Here is a 15,000-nt window from a genome sequence, read left to right as displayed (position 1 = left end):
TAAAATCCTCTGGGCAGTGGGGAGAATAGCCAGTCCGCAACGGTGGGCCAGGTCTGGGCGGATAAAACTGTCAGTTGTCCCCAAGTCAAATAAGCAATTGGTACGGTGAGTGGATGGGGGCAGTCCTGGTCTAGGGTTACTGATGCAGTGACTTGTAATGGGGACAGTGGAGTCCTACGTGATGACGTCACACAACATGTGCATGGTGATGTCACAGAATCAGTTGGGTCAGAGCAGTCAGCGTCAAGGAGTTGGTGCTGCTACATGCAGCCTCCTGGGGGTGTCGGCCAGCCAATGGTAAATGCTGGAGGTCGCTGCTTGCTGTCAGTGGTGGGGTGGTCGGTGGCGGCGGGTTCAGCGGTGATGGCGGCGGTGGGTCCCTGTTTGGCACTGGCGGTGACTGTTGAAGTCTGAGCTGGGGCATTGCTTCATGAGGGAGGGTGAAGCAGACCAACATCATTGTGGCAAGGGTGGGTTGTACCTTCTGTGCTCGGCATCTGCCCCATGACTTCAGGCACTGTCGTGCAGTGGAGCCCTTGCTCTCATTGGACAAGAGCTCTGAGGAAGAAATATTTGAATGGGAGGGTGGCAGTTGGGCTTCACACGAGGTACTGTGTTTGACTTTGGCCATTTTGGAGCCACAGACTACAGCAAAGTGGCTGTTTTTAAGGCACTTCTGGCACCTGGCTTTTCTCGCCAGGCACTGGGAACTGCTGTGCTTGTCCCTCCCGCAGAAATAACACTTCGGGATCACATCGGGCAGCATAGAGAGGGAGGGCATCCTACTCACATCAGAGAGTGGGGTACCCTGAGAGTACACGTCCATACTTAAGACCGCATCCTTCATTGTCTCTGCGATCCGGATCACATCCTCTAGGTTTTCTCCCCTGTGCTCTAGCAGGCGCTGCCTCACCTTATTCGATTGGACCCCAGCCATGTAGGCATCCCAAATAAGATTGTCTGTGGTCTCCGCAGCAGTTCTGTCTGTGCAGGCACAGTCCCTGCCCATTACCCTTAGTGCATTGCCTCCTTGTTGCTAGTTTGTACTGAGCATAGACCCTGTTCACCGGTCACTCGTAGAGCCCTTTCAGCACCTTCATGGCTGCGGCGTAAGTGGTCGCATCCTGGATGCTCTGGTAGACTCTCGGGGACACCATAGTCATCAATATTAGTTGTTGATGGCTGTCCTCTATCACGGCAGGGTCAGAGAGTTGTAAGTATGTTTCAAAGCACCTCACCCAGTACTTAAAGTCATTCGAGGCTGTAGCTGACTGTGGGTCAATGTCGAGGTGTTCCAACCGTAGCATACGCTCCATCCCTTTAAAACTTTCTAGTTAATAAAATTGAAGAGCCCGTCGAAAGAATCAAAAACTTGTTGATCAAAACCAAGGCTTTTATTAACTAGAAGACTGACTGTATCACATGTAGGTCGACCAGTCCAGAATGACCTAGTGGGGCTAGGATCAATCCTTTCAGACCTGCCAGTAGGTGTGGCTACGCTCTCAGCCAATCACAATAATCCTACACTACAATCTATACATATACACATTGGTGATAGAATCTGTACTATACATCCAGCATCTACCAATCCTCATCGTTGGCGGAGACCAGGGGTTTTATTGTAATCCAGGCAACATTATAGTGAATCTCCTTTGCACCCTCTCCAAAGCCTTCACATTCCTCCTGTAATGCAGCAACCAGAACCGCACAGAATACTCCAGCTGTGGCCTAATCAAAATGTTATGCAGCAATATATGACTTCCCAACTTTTATACCCAATACCCATTGAGCATGTTTCTCTTCACAATATTGGTTGGTGTTGAGGTGCAATGGTTGCATTCACCATTTTAGTGGGGAATATTTAATCATTCTCCTGACTTTCACTTTGCAGTTGGCAATATAATTAGAATGCATCAACGGCACAATACTCTGACGATTAGAGATCATTCTTGCATAAAGAAAGACAGTTGTAACTGTTGGATGTTAATTTTCCCAACATCACAACTTTAGAGCAGGGGTTTCTCAGGATGATGGCCTGAGCTCAACAATCTTCAGGTGCTTCAAGTCCTTCTACTAACTAAAAGTCAGAAATAAGAATGTTCACAGAAGATTATGCAATGTTCAATTCCATTCATGGATCCTAAATAAATTAAATTGTCCATACCAACATGCACGGAAGGGCTGGTATTTGGCAAGTAGCATTCACGCCATTACATTTCCAGAAATTACTATTTCCAGCAAGACCAAATTTAAATATCTTCACTTGACTTTTAGCAGCATTGATACTGATAAATCTCTCACCTTCATATCCTGGGAATATTTTGCATCCAAAACATAGACCATAAGCTCAACTGGATCAGCAATCTTCCTCTAAAATTATTCGGTTTCCTTAAGCCTGTGAAATCCAGGTCGGAAGTTTTAAGCTGGAAGAGAAAAATACTATGTAGATAACAGTCTTATTAAAATAGTGAAGCATGAACCCACTTTCTGAGAGTAGTTTAGCCACCCAATCCCTGGCACATTTCATATTTAATATTTATTACTGTACATTGCTGTTAGGAGCTGTATTTCAAGGATCCATCCAAATGATCTCCATGTATTTGCATCAAATCTTTTAATGCATTCTTGCAAACTATACACATGTGTTGCCTTAGTCAAAATGAATGGTTAATTTTGTTCGAAATTTTACTGAAACATATATCTGTAAATTTGTAAAAACAATAGATAATGGATCTTGACTACTGCCAAACAAATTGCTAATAGATTATTTGCATTGATAGTGGTGTAAAATAATGTTAAAACATACCGAAATGCTGGAGGCCCTCAGCCGGTCTTCACAGCATCTATAGACGGTCTATAATTGATTCTCCTATAGATGCTGTATAGACCGGGTGAGGGCCTCCAGCATTTCAGTGTATTTTTACTACAATAACAGTCTCCGCAGACTTTCATGTTAAAATAGTGCAATCGATCTTCTCACTGTCAAATGATTTATTGCCATTTATTGAATTTCAACAATAACCATTCATGTTAGGGTCATTCTGCAGCGTTCACATTTACATTGTTGATCACTGTAAAGGCTGTAGCAATTTTATTGCACACCTGCTATTAGTTTCTTTGAACAACAGAGCTTTTTATGAAGTCACCTGCTGCGAGGAATTTATTGAACATGCCTGTCATTTCCTCTCTGCCATAACCAATATCACCGCCATTTACTCTTCAAAGACTTTAATCCTCTAGTTGCACTGTTAAAACAATTACATGCATTCTTACCATCCTTTTTTATCCTTTTAATGATCATGAGTAGACTTTTGTCGAAGTTCAAGACAATTGTGTTTGTCTCCTTTCATTTTTTAGTTTGTCTGAAGTTGTTATTCATCCCTTTGTGATCTTGATTGTTCAATTACTTTGTAGTAGAGACACTATTTTTCTTGTTACAGGTATTTAACAAATATTCCTTCGATGTCCACGATTAGTTTTTTGACCTTTGTGGAAGGATGTAATAGCATTAAATATTTGTTTTAATTTCAGACAATAGTTTTACAACACAGGCATTTTGTCCCAACTTGCCCAAGATGACCAACTTGCCCAAGATGCTTGGAGAAGCAAAGTCCATTGCCTCTATTTGTCCCATAAATCTTTCCTACCCATAAACCTGTCCAAGTTTCTAAAATTGTACTTGAAGGTGCCTCTACCATCTCCTCAGCCAGCTCATTATGCATACCCACCATCCTCTATGTAAAAACTTTGCACTTGGATTCTCTTTCAATCTTTCCCCTCTCCCCTTAAACCTATGCTCTCTTGTTTTAGACTTTTCTACCCTGGGAACAGAAGACTGTGGCTATCTACACTACATGTGGCCCTCATAATAAATTAAAAATTCTATAAGATCATTCCCTCATACTTTATTGATCAAGGGCAAACAGTCCTAGCCTATCCAATTACTCCTTAAAGCACAAACTCTCCCTTCCAGACACATGTCCAGATGTTCCTATTCATGACCTAAAATCTCTAAGTGCATTCATGACCTGACGAAGAACCCAAAACATTAGTTATGCTTTATTTCCTATGGATACTGTATGATCTGCTGGGTTTCTCCTGTACATTTGTGTATTGTACTCGACCCCAGCATCTGCAGACATTCTTGATTAACTCTGCTGAGGAAGATATTTGCAGGGTACAATTTGGCTCTTGTAACTCTTATATTACAAAAGGCACTTAACTGCAAAATGAATTACTTGGCCATAAAGCATTTAGAGATTTTAGAAGGTCATGAATGGCTCAATATAAATCTCAAGTTCCCTCTTTCTTTCTGTCATTCTGGGAAATATCTCATTTCATTGTGCTGCCTAATGAATATTTACTGTTCCTTTTTGTTGGTGAATGAACTAATCAATTAATAAACTACTAAATTGTCCAAGAAATTGCTTTCCTGCTGCTCATCATATTAAAAATACTCAGCACTTTTCTTCATAGTTAACTTGCATCTGGCACTTGCGTTCAGTCATGGGAAATGATTTGTGGAATCTGGCCCTCCAACCATACTGCTTAAAATGGTTTAATTATTAAAAAGGCTGAACTTGTCTGCAAACCATCTCTCCTCAGGCTGCATCAAGCTGGTCGTTATAAGTGACCAGCATGGCATGTGGCGATAGAAGTGGGCTTTCTTGATTTATTATCCTTTTTTGTCCTTCATTCCTCCAACCCAATGTAATCTGCCTGACAAACGGAAGCTCCACCAGCAGCTAGTCATCCCCCTTTGAAATGTGAATGCTTTTATCCACATGCCATATGAATTTCATTCAGCAGGGCAACCAAGACAATTGAAGCAATCTGCAGCATAACGTGGGCAATGCCATGCATTATTTGTTTTATTTCCCCATATCTAACCAACACCTAAATTCTGTAATATTCCAAATAACTGAACTAATCAATGTGGAGCTTCTTGGAGAAAATAATGACTGACAGTCACATTGTAACAATTTAGAGATACAGCACAGTAACAGGTCCCTCTGGCCCACGAGCCAGATCTGCCCAGATACACCAATGTAACCAATTAAATACTAACCCCAATTGTCTTTGGAATGTGGTAGGAAATGAGAGTAACCAGAGAAAATCCACACAGACACATGGAGAACGTACAAACTCCTTACAGAGAAGACTGGATTCAAACCTGGGTTTGCTGCCTCTGTAATCGTGTTGTGCTTAACTACGACAATAACCATGCTGCCCTTCTGGAAAATATTGGAGGGGATGAACTTCAAGGTTACTTTGATCTTGATTACAATAGGCAATGCAGTGTCAAATATCTTTCAGCTAGTGTGAACCACCTCCTTTACTTTTATAGTCTTTCTGGTGAATGTATTCACACAGGAGGTAGTTACATGATTTAGACTCAGTCATGCTAAAGGACTGGTGATAAGTTTCCAGGTCAGCACACTGTGATCTTGGGAAGAAAATGTCAGGTGGGCAACTGTTGATGGGGGCTGTTAAGGTAGGCTAAGCATGTAACTGCAGTGCAACGTATCGACAATACACATTGCTGCCTCTGTAGAACAGGGGTGGTCTATGAAAGGGATCCATTTTTGGTATAATGTATAGATGGCAATCAAACAGACTTCTTTGTCTGGATATTGTTGAGCTTCCTGTGTGCTGTTGAAGTTATAATCACCCTGATGAATTGAATGTTTCATGACATTCTTGACTTGTGTTAGATGGTGAACAGAATTGGGGAAGTAGGAGGAGAACCGCTCACCACAGGATGCCCATCTCTATTGACACAGAATTAATGTGGATAGCTCATTTGGGTACCTGGTCAATAATGTCCCCAGAATGTTGATGATGGAAAACAAGGTGGTGGAAATGCCATTGAATGTCAAGCATAAACTCTGTTGTTGGAGAGTCATTGCTTGGCACTTCTGTGGCAAGAATTTTACTTGCTGTCAATCAGCTCATGATTAAGTATTGTCCACATGTTGAAAAGGAGTTAAAAATTGCCTCATATTGGCTCATATTTCTAACTGCATGGAAGAAGGAAGGCCATTGATGAAGGCACTGAAGGCTTGGCTGAGCATTCTTCTGTCCTGAAAATAAACCTGCAGTGATGTCCTTGAGTTGGGATGATTGACTCCAACAACAATTATCTTCCTTTGTGCAAGGTATAACTTTTATCATCTGACTGCAGTCATTTACCTTCTCTGCCCACAGTAAGAAATTAGGGAGAGAATGGAAAAAAAATGTCTGACAACAAATGATTAGCCATGATTATACTGAACTGCGAAGCAAGCTTAAAGGGTTGAATTGTTTGTCCTGCCTTTATTTTCTGTTTCATGATGTTTTATATGGTTTTCCTTATTTGTTGTAATGTAACAATGAATACACATTCTGAAAAGTTCTGTCATTGATAGCACCTTAAATACTCAAGAAGTCAAGACACAAAAATCCACTCACCTTCCATCCCATCAGTCTCTTCATTAATGGGTCATAATACACAATTTTTGACTCCTCAACTTGATACCACTCTAGACATCTTTTCCTCCCTTCCTCTTTCAGCCTTCCTGAAAGATAGTTTCCTCCATGTTGCCCTGATTCACTCTTCCATTTTCACCAATATCTGCTGCCATTCCCACACCATCTTCCCAACCAACTGTAGGAGATGTGTAACCTGCCTTTTTACCTCATTGAAGTTTGAAATTGAAATTTAATATCTGAAGCGATATGCAGAAAGAAAAGTCTTTGGTGTTATGGAACAATGCAGAGATACGGACTAGCCCAAATTGCCAACTTGGTCCACTAGATGACTTGGGCAAAAGGTCCTGTTCCATGCAGGCTGACTATATGACTCCTTCTTTCTCACCATACTGGGACCCAAAGCCATCTTTCCAGAAATTGTGACAATTTGCACATACTTCCCACATAGTGCATGATTCATTTTGTATTCGTATGTGTGAACTCTTAAGACAATACATGGATGAAGGAAAAGGATCTTTACTTTAAAGTTGTTGTAAACAGCACCGTGAGGCAGGCCTTGAAGCTGCAAGTCTTCATTACAGATACTGCATACTGTGTGTCAGCCCATGCTGGCAGCCAAGTCTAATCAAACAGTAAGGCATTACTAGTTGCTTTGCAACCATGATCTCTATCATTACATCTCCCTTTCTTAAAATAAAAGTAGCTTACTTTTAACGAACATGTTTTCTTTGTATAACTCTGCAATTTTAACTTTAACATCAAGAACTACACTTTCATTATTATCAACATTGTTAACATTTTTAAAACTTGTTTTGTGTACTCACATTTAGATACATTAAAAATTGAAGAGCGAATAAGATAGCATTACTTCATTCTATAACAGGAGTCTTTAAATTTGCTCAATGAATCTCTTGGGAGATTCATGTGTCTTGACAATCTCCTGCTTGATTGTCCTTGAATCTGAGTTGTTGCCTAAGATGATGTCTTCTCAGATGTGCATTCAGGTTGTTCAACAGTATCTGTCTTTCTGTCTACTGTGGCTGGTCCCATTTGAAGATCTCAACAATTTCTTTGCAGAACAGCACCTTCATCTGTCGAATGGTGTATAATATTGGTTGGACTTCTCTAAGGACAGTTCCCTTCTGAGTCCAAAAGTTTGTTTTGTCTTTTCGCCTTACTTAGTCACCAGTGTAGAGTTCTGGTAGGTTTTTGTTCCTCTGTCAAAATAATACTTTTGCTTTTCTTTCTGTTGTTCTTTGAACTTCCTCACTTTCTCCTCCCCTTTTATTTTTAGGAGGTTTTCCTGAATGGGTAGGTTTGATCTTAGTCTATGGCCCATAAGGAGTTGTGCTGGTGACATACCACACTTGAGCGGTATTGTGCGGTATACGAGCATGCTCTGGTTAAAGTCTGTTCCATTGTCTTTTGCCTTGTTCATCAGTATTTTCACTGTCTGTACTGATTTTTATACTAGACCATTGGACTGTGGAAAATGAGGCCTTGATGTGGTGTGTACAAAGTCCCACTCTTTGGCAAACTGTTGGAACTTTAAATTGCAAAACTGGGCTCCATTGTCTGTGAAGACCTCACTTGCCACACCATGTCTGGAGAATATGGCTTTCATACCTGTTATTACAGCATCTGCAGTGATGGTGTTCAGTCTGGACACCTCTGGATACAGGAGTAATAGTCTGTGATCACAAGATAGTCCTTCCTTTGACATTCAAATAGGTCAGCGACTACCTTCTGGTAAGTTCTGTATGGATTGCTTGCTTGATATTTCTAGCATACTGTACAGTTTGACACTACATTTGTTATATCATTTTTGATTCCTGGCTAGTGCATCACCTCTCATGTTTTTTTCTTACACTTTTTGATACTGAGATGTCCTCCATGGATCCTTTTTAGCATCTCTTTTCTTAGACTCTTTGGGGTAAGGATTTTGCTTCATTTGTAGATGATGTCTTCAACCACTGATTGTTCTGCCCTTCAGTTCCAGTACTCTGAAATGTCAGGTGAGCAGTCCTGCTTCATGTTGGGCCATCCATCCAAGATGCTTTTTCTCAGTTGTCTCAGAGTTACATCTTTGTTTGTCTCTGACTTTATGAGCTACATTTTTGCACCTGATATGGGCAGTGAACTTGTGATCATGTCCACGAAGGCATTCACGTCTTCATCCATTTTGGTGTTTGTGGGCTCTCTCTATGTCAACAGCTCTAGACAATGTGTCTGCTGTGTACATTAGCTTACCTGGAGTGTATGGCACATTCAGTGTCTAGTGTTGCAGCCTAACCAACATTCTTTGTATTCTAAATGGACATTCATTTAATGTCTTTTGGAACAATGCAATCAAGAGCTTATGGTCAGTCCCTACACTGAATGCTTGTCCTGACACAAACTGATGAAATCTTTCACAGGCGTATGTGATGCTGAGCAGCTCCTTTTCAATTTGAGTATATCGCATCTCTGCGTCTGTCAGTGGGTGTGATGCATATACAATGGGTTTTCAGTCATTGTATTTTTGCAGAAGAACTGCACGGAGCCCACTATGTGATGTGTCTGATGATCTTGATGGGTCTCACTGGGTCGTCAAACCACAGAATTGGTTCCTCTGTGAGCAGTTTCTTTAGTTTGCTCCATGAATTTTCATGCTCATGTTCTTTTCTGTTAGTCTTCTCAATGGAGCCATCTTTTCTGAGAGGTTGGATATGAATTTACCCATATAGTTGACCATTCCATTAAACCTTTGTATATCCTTTTTGTTTTGTGGCCTTGGCATGTTCCCAATACTGTACACCTTTCTGGGATATGGTCTGATGCCCTCAATGCCAATAATATCTCCCACAAATGTTAGTTCTGTCACTTTGAGCTGACATTTCTCTCTATTCAGCTTCTGGTTTGCTTTCCTTGGTGCGTCCAGCATTTTCCTTAGTCTCTCATCATGCTCCATTTTTGTGGTTCCCCATACTATGATGTCATCCATTGAGGTATCAACTCCGTCCATGTGCTCATAGACTATATGGATAGTTTTGTAATACACTTCAGGAGTTGAGGCAATTCAGAATGGTAACCTTAGGAATCTGTATCTTCCAAATGGACTATTGAACATGCACAGTCTTGAACTTATTTCATCCAATTTTAACTGCCAAAATCCTGATGATGCATCTAACTTGCTGAAAAATGTTGCATTTGCAAACTGTGACATGATTTCTTCATGCGTCGAAAGCTTAAAGTGTTTTCTCTTTATTGCTCTGTTTAGATCTCTTGGATCCAGGCATATTCTAAGCTTTCCATTCTTTTTGTTCACAACAATGAGTGAACTCACCCACTCCATTGGCTCATCTTCTGAATCACGTTCAGGCTTTCCATCCTGTTCAACTCGGCTTTTAGTTGCTTTTGAAGTGCAAATGGAACTTTTCTGCATGTATGTATTATCGGTGGCACATGTTTATCCACTCTGATCATGTGTTCTCCTGGAAGGCAGCCTTGACCCTGAAATAGGTCATTCTACTCCTTCATGAGTTCATCATAGACTGTCACTCCTTCGCTTTCCACAACAAGGACTCTTTTTTACCTGATTCAGTTTCTCACAGGCTGTTAAACCTAGTATGGCCTGTACATCCTTTGGTACCACGATGAATGCTAGCATATGCTCTTTGTCCTTGTGTTTCACTTTAACCATGCATTCTCCTTGCACTGGTATATTAGTACTTGAATATCCTGTTACCTTCACTTTTGTTCCATACATCTTTGGTCTCGGTCTAATCTTAAAATCAGTTTCTGATATTACATTAATTTGTGATCCAGTATCCAATTTAACTGAAATGTAAATATCATTCACTTTTAATCTCAGTATCCAATCTTTGTTTTTTTTTGTTTTCAGTCACAACATTTACATAGAATTCCTCTATCTCCCTTTCATCTACTGCATGAACCTTGCTTTGTTGCACTTGGTTCCTACAGCAACGGAGATAATAACATAACATAACATATAACATAACAATTACAGCACGGAAACAGGCCATTAGGCCCTTCTAGTCCGCACCGAACCAAACACCCCTTTCTAGTCCCACCTCCCTGCACAATGCCCATAACCCTCCATCTTCTTCTCATCCATATACCTGTCCAACCTTTTCTTAAATAATACAATTGACTCCGCCGCCACTATTTCTCCCGGAAGATCATTCCACATGGCTACCATTCTCTGAGTAAAGAAGTTTCCCCTCATGTTACCTCTAAACCTCTGCCCCTTAATTCTTAACTCATGTCCTCTTGTTTTAATCTTTCCTCCTCTTAACGGAAATAGTCTATCCACATCCACTCTGTCTATCCCTTTCATAATCTTAAATACTTCTATCAAATCCCCTCTCAACCTTCTACGCTCCAAAGAATAAAGACCTAATCTGTCCAATCTCTCCCTATACTCTAGATGCTTAAACCCAGGTAACATTCTGGTAAACCTTCTCTACACTCTCTCCACTCTGTTTATATCCTTCCTATAATTAGGCGACCAGAACTGCACACAGAACTCCAAATTAGGCCGCACGTTGCTTTTGTTGCACATATAGCATGTTTTACCATATGCTGGACATTTTTTTGGTAGGTGTTGTGTTCCGCATCGATGACATGGCTTTTGCTCATCCCTTTCATTTTTGTTCACTGGCCATGCCTGTCTTTCCATTTTGCACGACGGTTTATGTCTGTTCTTGCTCACTGCATCCACGTTGCAGCTAGTTTCACTGAACAGCTCTTTTGACTAAAGTTTTACAGTTTCTGTAGCCCTATAGAGTGCTATGACTTTCTTCATGTCTACATTTTGCTCTCTTAGCCTTCTTTCCCTTAGACTATTATCTGCAATTCCACACACAAAGTCTATCTTTTATTAGCGAGTCAATCAATCCACCAAATTCATATGTTTTGGTTCTGTTTCTCAATCAGACACATACTGATCAATACTTTCTTCCATTTTCTGTACACATGAAATATCTATGCCTCTCAAATATCATGTTACATTTAGGTATGCAGTATGCCTCAACTGTTCCATTATTTTTTCCATTTTCACTTTGTCTCCTTCAGTAGCAAATGTGAAGTTATTATACACCTCCAGGACTTCATCAACCACAACATGTAAGAAAAGTGGCATTTTAACTTAATCTCTTTTCTCATCAGCTTCAATGACCACTAAATACAATCCAAAATGCTGTTTAAATTTGTTCCAATTTTCAGCCACATTATCTGTCAGATGAAATTTTGCTGGTAGATGTAATCCTTCCATTTTTCCTCCATATTAGCTTCCCTTCACTGATCAGTTGCTGACTTTAGATTTTACCTTATAAAGTATTTCCTTCTAATTTCCTTCATCTCACTTCTGACACCAAGTTTCATCATGTATTCATATGTGTGAGTTTTTAGACAACACATGGATGAAGGAAAAAGTTCTTTACTTTAAAGTTGATGTAAACAGCACCATTGGGCAGGCCATGAGGCTGCAAGTCTCCATTACAGATCTGCATACTGTGTGTCTGTCGTGAATGTTTGCCAAGCTGTATGTCTTCCATCTGGCGAGCCTTGCTGTACTAACATTGGCTGTGCATTATCTCTACTGTTAAGGACACTCCCCTTGGATATAATTGTATATGCATCTATTGTCTTTCATTATTGTACCATGAGTTTCTGCTAATAAAAGTAATGATTATTGTTTGACCACATCAACTGGCACTTCAATTTTATACCCTAAACCCCGGTTCAATCAGAAAGGGGCCACTAGAAGTGCGGGTGGAAGGATCTCCACAAGTCTTGTTCCCGATTGCCACTTATGTGCAGAATTCCCGACCACTCCAGAGCCACAGAAAGCAGACACCGCTACCGTCACTTCCCCAGCAGCAGTTTCCCCAGTACCACGGAGACCTGAAGCTACAGGCTTAGGGATCCCCCCTAAGCCTGCTGCAAATGTCCAAAAGCCAGAGACTCAGCCAACAGCCCCAAGCACCCAGGTTACTCCTCCAGCAGACAAAAGCCCCACAAAGGCTCTACCAGCAGGTCCTAGTACCCCAGGGTCCACCCTTGCTACACCTAAGGGACCGGAGACTGTGGCTTAGCCATGTGCTGCGACCAGACAGGCTAGAGCTCGTCCCCAGAAATCCCGGAGCCGGCATGCACTTCGGCCTCTGGCAGAGATGCTTTCTGAATTACATGGAGGGTGCTGAGGCATTGGACAAAGAGCTATTAATGCTGCTGTTAGCACAGCTGGGAGACATCCTTACTCCCTTATACAGGATGCCAGGTCCTACCAAGAGGCAATGAGCACTTTACAGAGGCATTACAATAAGGAGCATAGTGAACTCCACTCCTGGTACAGGCTCATGACCAGGTCATAACAAGTAGGGGAGTCTGCCAGAGACTTTATACTCTCTCTGAAAGACCTGGCGAGAGGCTGCAACTTTAAAGCAGTATCAACCCAGGAGTATGCGGAGGACCTTATTATGAACAGAATTGTTGCGGGCATACGATCCACTGATACGAGACATTGATGCGTGGCAGGGGGTAGGCATCCAGGTTAGTGTAGCGGTTGATTGTCTGGCTGTAGTCAATAGACTATAGACTGTGGTGAATTTCTGCCATGCTGCCTGTCTCCCCTCTGGCGAGCCTTGCTGTACTAACATTGGCTGTGCATTATCTCTACTGTTAAGGACACTCCCCTTGGATATAACTGTATATGCATCTATTGTCTAAGTAGGGGAACACCGCTTTCAGTTGGAACTCATCGACCATTCGGTCCATTTCTCTCTGAAACAGGTACACTCCATTGATGACACCGAAGGGGAGTCATAGAAATTGATACAGCCTGCCGTCTGCCTCAAATGCCGTGTAAGTGCGATCGCTGTTTCTAACGGGCAGTTGGTGGTATGCTGCCTTCAGGTCTATGGTGGAGAACACCTTAAACTGCGCAATGTTGTTGACCATGTCTGCTATGCTTGGCAGGGGGTAGGCATCTAGTTGTGTAATTACATATCACCACAGTGTCGACCCCCGGCTGGCAGCCAAGTCTAATTAAACAGTTAGGAATTGGTAGTTGCATTGCAACCATGATCTCTATCATTACAGTGCATTGCATTTATAATGTCGCCTTAGCTCTGTTGGAGGAAGCAAACGCAGAAAGCTGATTGCTTTGCAGAAAGTTTTTATTGATTCTACAAGAGTGACCCTGAGCTTTCAGAAACCTATCGCTTTCATTCTCCACCTCACCTCTGCTCTCAACTGACTTTGGCCTTCTTTATTTCAATGATGAAGCTCACTGTAAATTTGAGGAATAACTCCATATCTTCCAACTTGGCACATTACAACCTTTCGGCCCAACAAAAAAAATTAAAAATTTCAGATAATGAACTTGTGAGAAACATAAGTACCTTCACAGAATTTGCTCAAGACAAAAATTGAGAACAAAGAACATTTATTATACAACAATGCAAAGTTGGGTACTTCCCCTTACCCTGGGAATACACACATACACTGGGGCTCACCCAACTTTTATACAGTTTATTTCAGTGTAGAAGTACCCTCCCCCTTACATTCTTCTGCCTCCTGGATGAGTTTGCATTAGGCAATCCTGTCTGCCTACGTGCTGTTTCTATGAACTTGGAGGACCAGGGGGTATCCTGTCGGTGTCCCATCATGTCATTGTCCTTATTGTCCTTATTCACAAACCTGCCTTTTGTCTTTATTCACACCTTCTCCACTCTCAGGGGCTTACTAACTTCTTATATGCAGAACTCGCTAATTCAGGCTTACTAATTACCCTTTCTTCTAGCAAGGGCTAGAAGATCCTTATCTTATTCAGACTAACTTTACTTCCTACATTCTATTACCTATTATCTATCCTTATCTTATTCATACTGGCTTCATCTTCATCTTTCATATTTTCATATTAGTTTTACTCATCTCTCACAAACTGTATCTAATTTGTATCTCCTATTTCTGATATTGTTGATTCTTCGTTTTCCACTTTTAACATGTCAGATTTCATTCAACTCCTTCTATTTATACTTCCTCCATTTACCACCAGCATGTAGCCTATTGTTCACGGAGATAAGGAAGGCCTATCACTCCTTCCTGAGACGGTATTTTGGCAAGATGCATGTCCTGGCTGGGATCATTCTGTCTGCATTTTTACAGAGCCTAAAAAGAGAGGCTCCAGAGATCAGGACAGCTAGAAGGTGGTCGCAAGGAGGCTGAAGAACAATTACAGAACTGCCTCGAGTTCGTGGATTAGGTGGTGTTCAAAAGATCATCTGTGAGTTTTACTTATTAAACCAGGGTTTTACACTTTATAGAAATAGATGTAGATAAAGGTTTCCCATCAATTCATTCAGCGTTTTCCCCAACCAGAAGCCCTGGATGAGCAATGAAATTTGGAACCCGCTGAGAGTCAGATCACCGGCATTTAAATCTAGAGATCTAGAACACTATACAAGGAACAGGTGGATATTCCAGATGACAATGGTAAATATGAAGGATGCTTGACAGCTTTGG

The 15,000-nt window shown here is 41.4% G+C and overlaps 2 long non-coding RNA genes across 2 annotated transcripts in view; one reads left to right on the top strand and one right to left on the bottom strand.

Annotated features, from left to right (window-relative positions):
• Positions 1–231: 231 nt before the first annotated feature.
• LOC138739300 (uncharacterized) overlaps positions 232–15,000 on the top strand; it is a 67,551-nt gene continuing 52,782 nt past the window's right edge. Inside the window, exons 1-2 of the long non-coding RNA XR_011342166.1 lie at positions 232–297; positions 13,267–13,338. This is a non-coding gene — a long non-coding RNA (uncharacterized lncRNA). The remainder of the gene's footprint in view (positions 298–13,266; positions 13,339–15,000) is intronic.
• The window catches only part of LOC138739334 (uncharacterized), a 35,985-nt gene continuing 23,295 nt past the window's right edge, over positions 2,311–15,000 (bottom strand). Inside the window, exons 2-3 of the long non-coding RNA XR_011342191.1 lie at positions 3,274–3,485; positions 2,311–2,423 (exon numbers count right to left, since the gene is read on the bottom strand). This is a non-coding gene — a long non-coding RNA (uncharacterized lncRNA). The remainder of the gene's footprint in view (positions 2,424–3,273; positions 3,486–15,000) is intronic.

The sequence above is a fragment of the Narcine bancroftii genome, chromosome 1, assembly GCF_036971445.1.
Source record: "Narcine bancroftii isolate sNarBan1 chromosome 1, sNarBan1.hap1, whole genome shotgun sequence".
Lineage (NCBI taxonomy): Eukaryota > Metazoa > Chordata > Chondrichthyes > Torpediniformes > Narcinidae > Narcine > Narcine bancroftii.
Note: the sequence above shows the minus strand (reverse complement) of the source record. Positions and strands in the feature narration are given on the sequence as shown.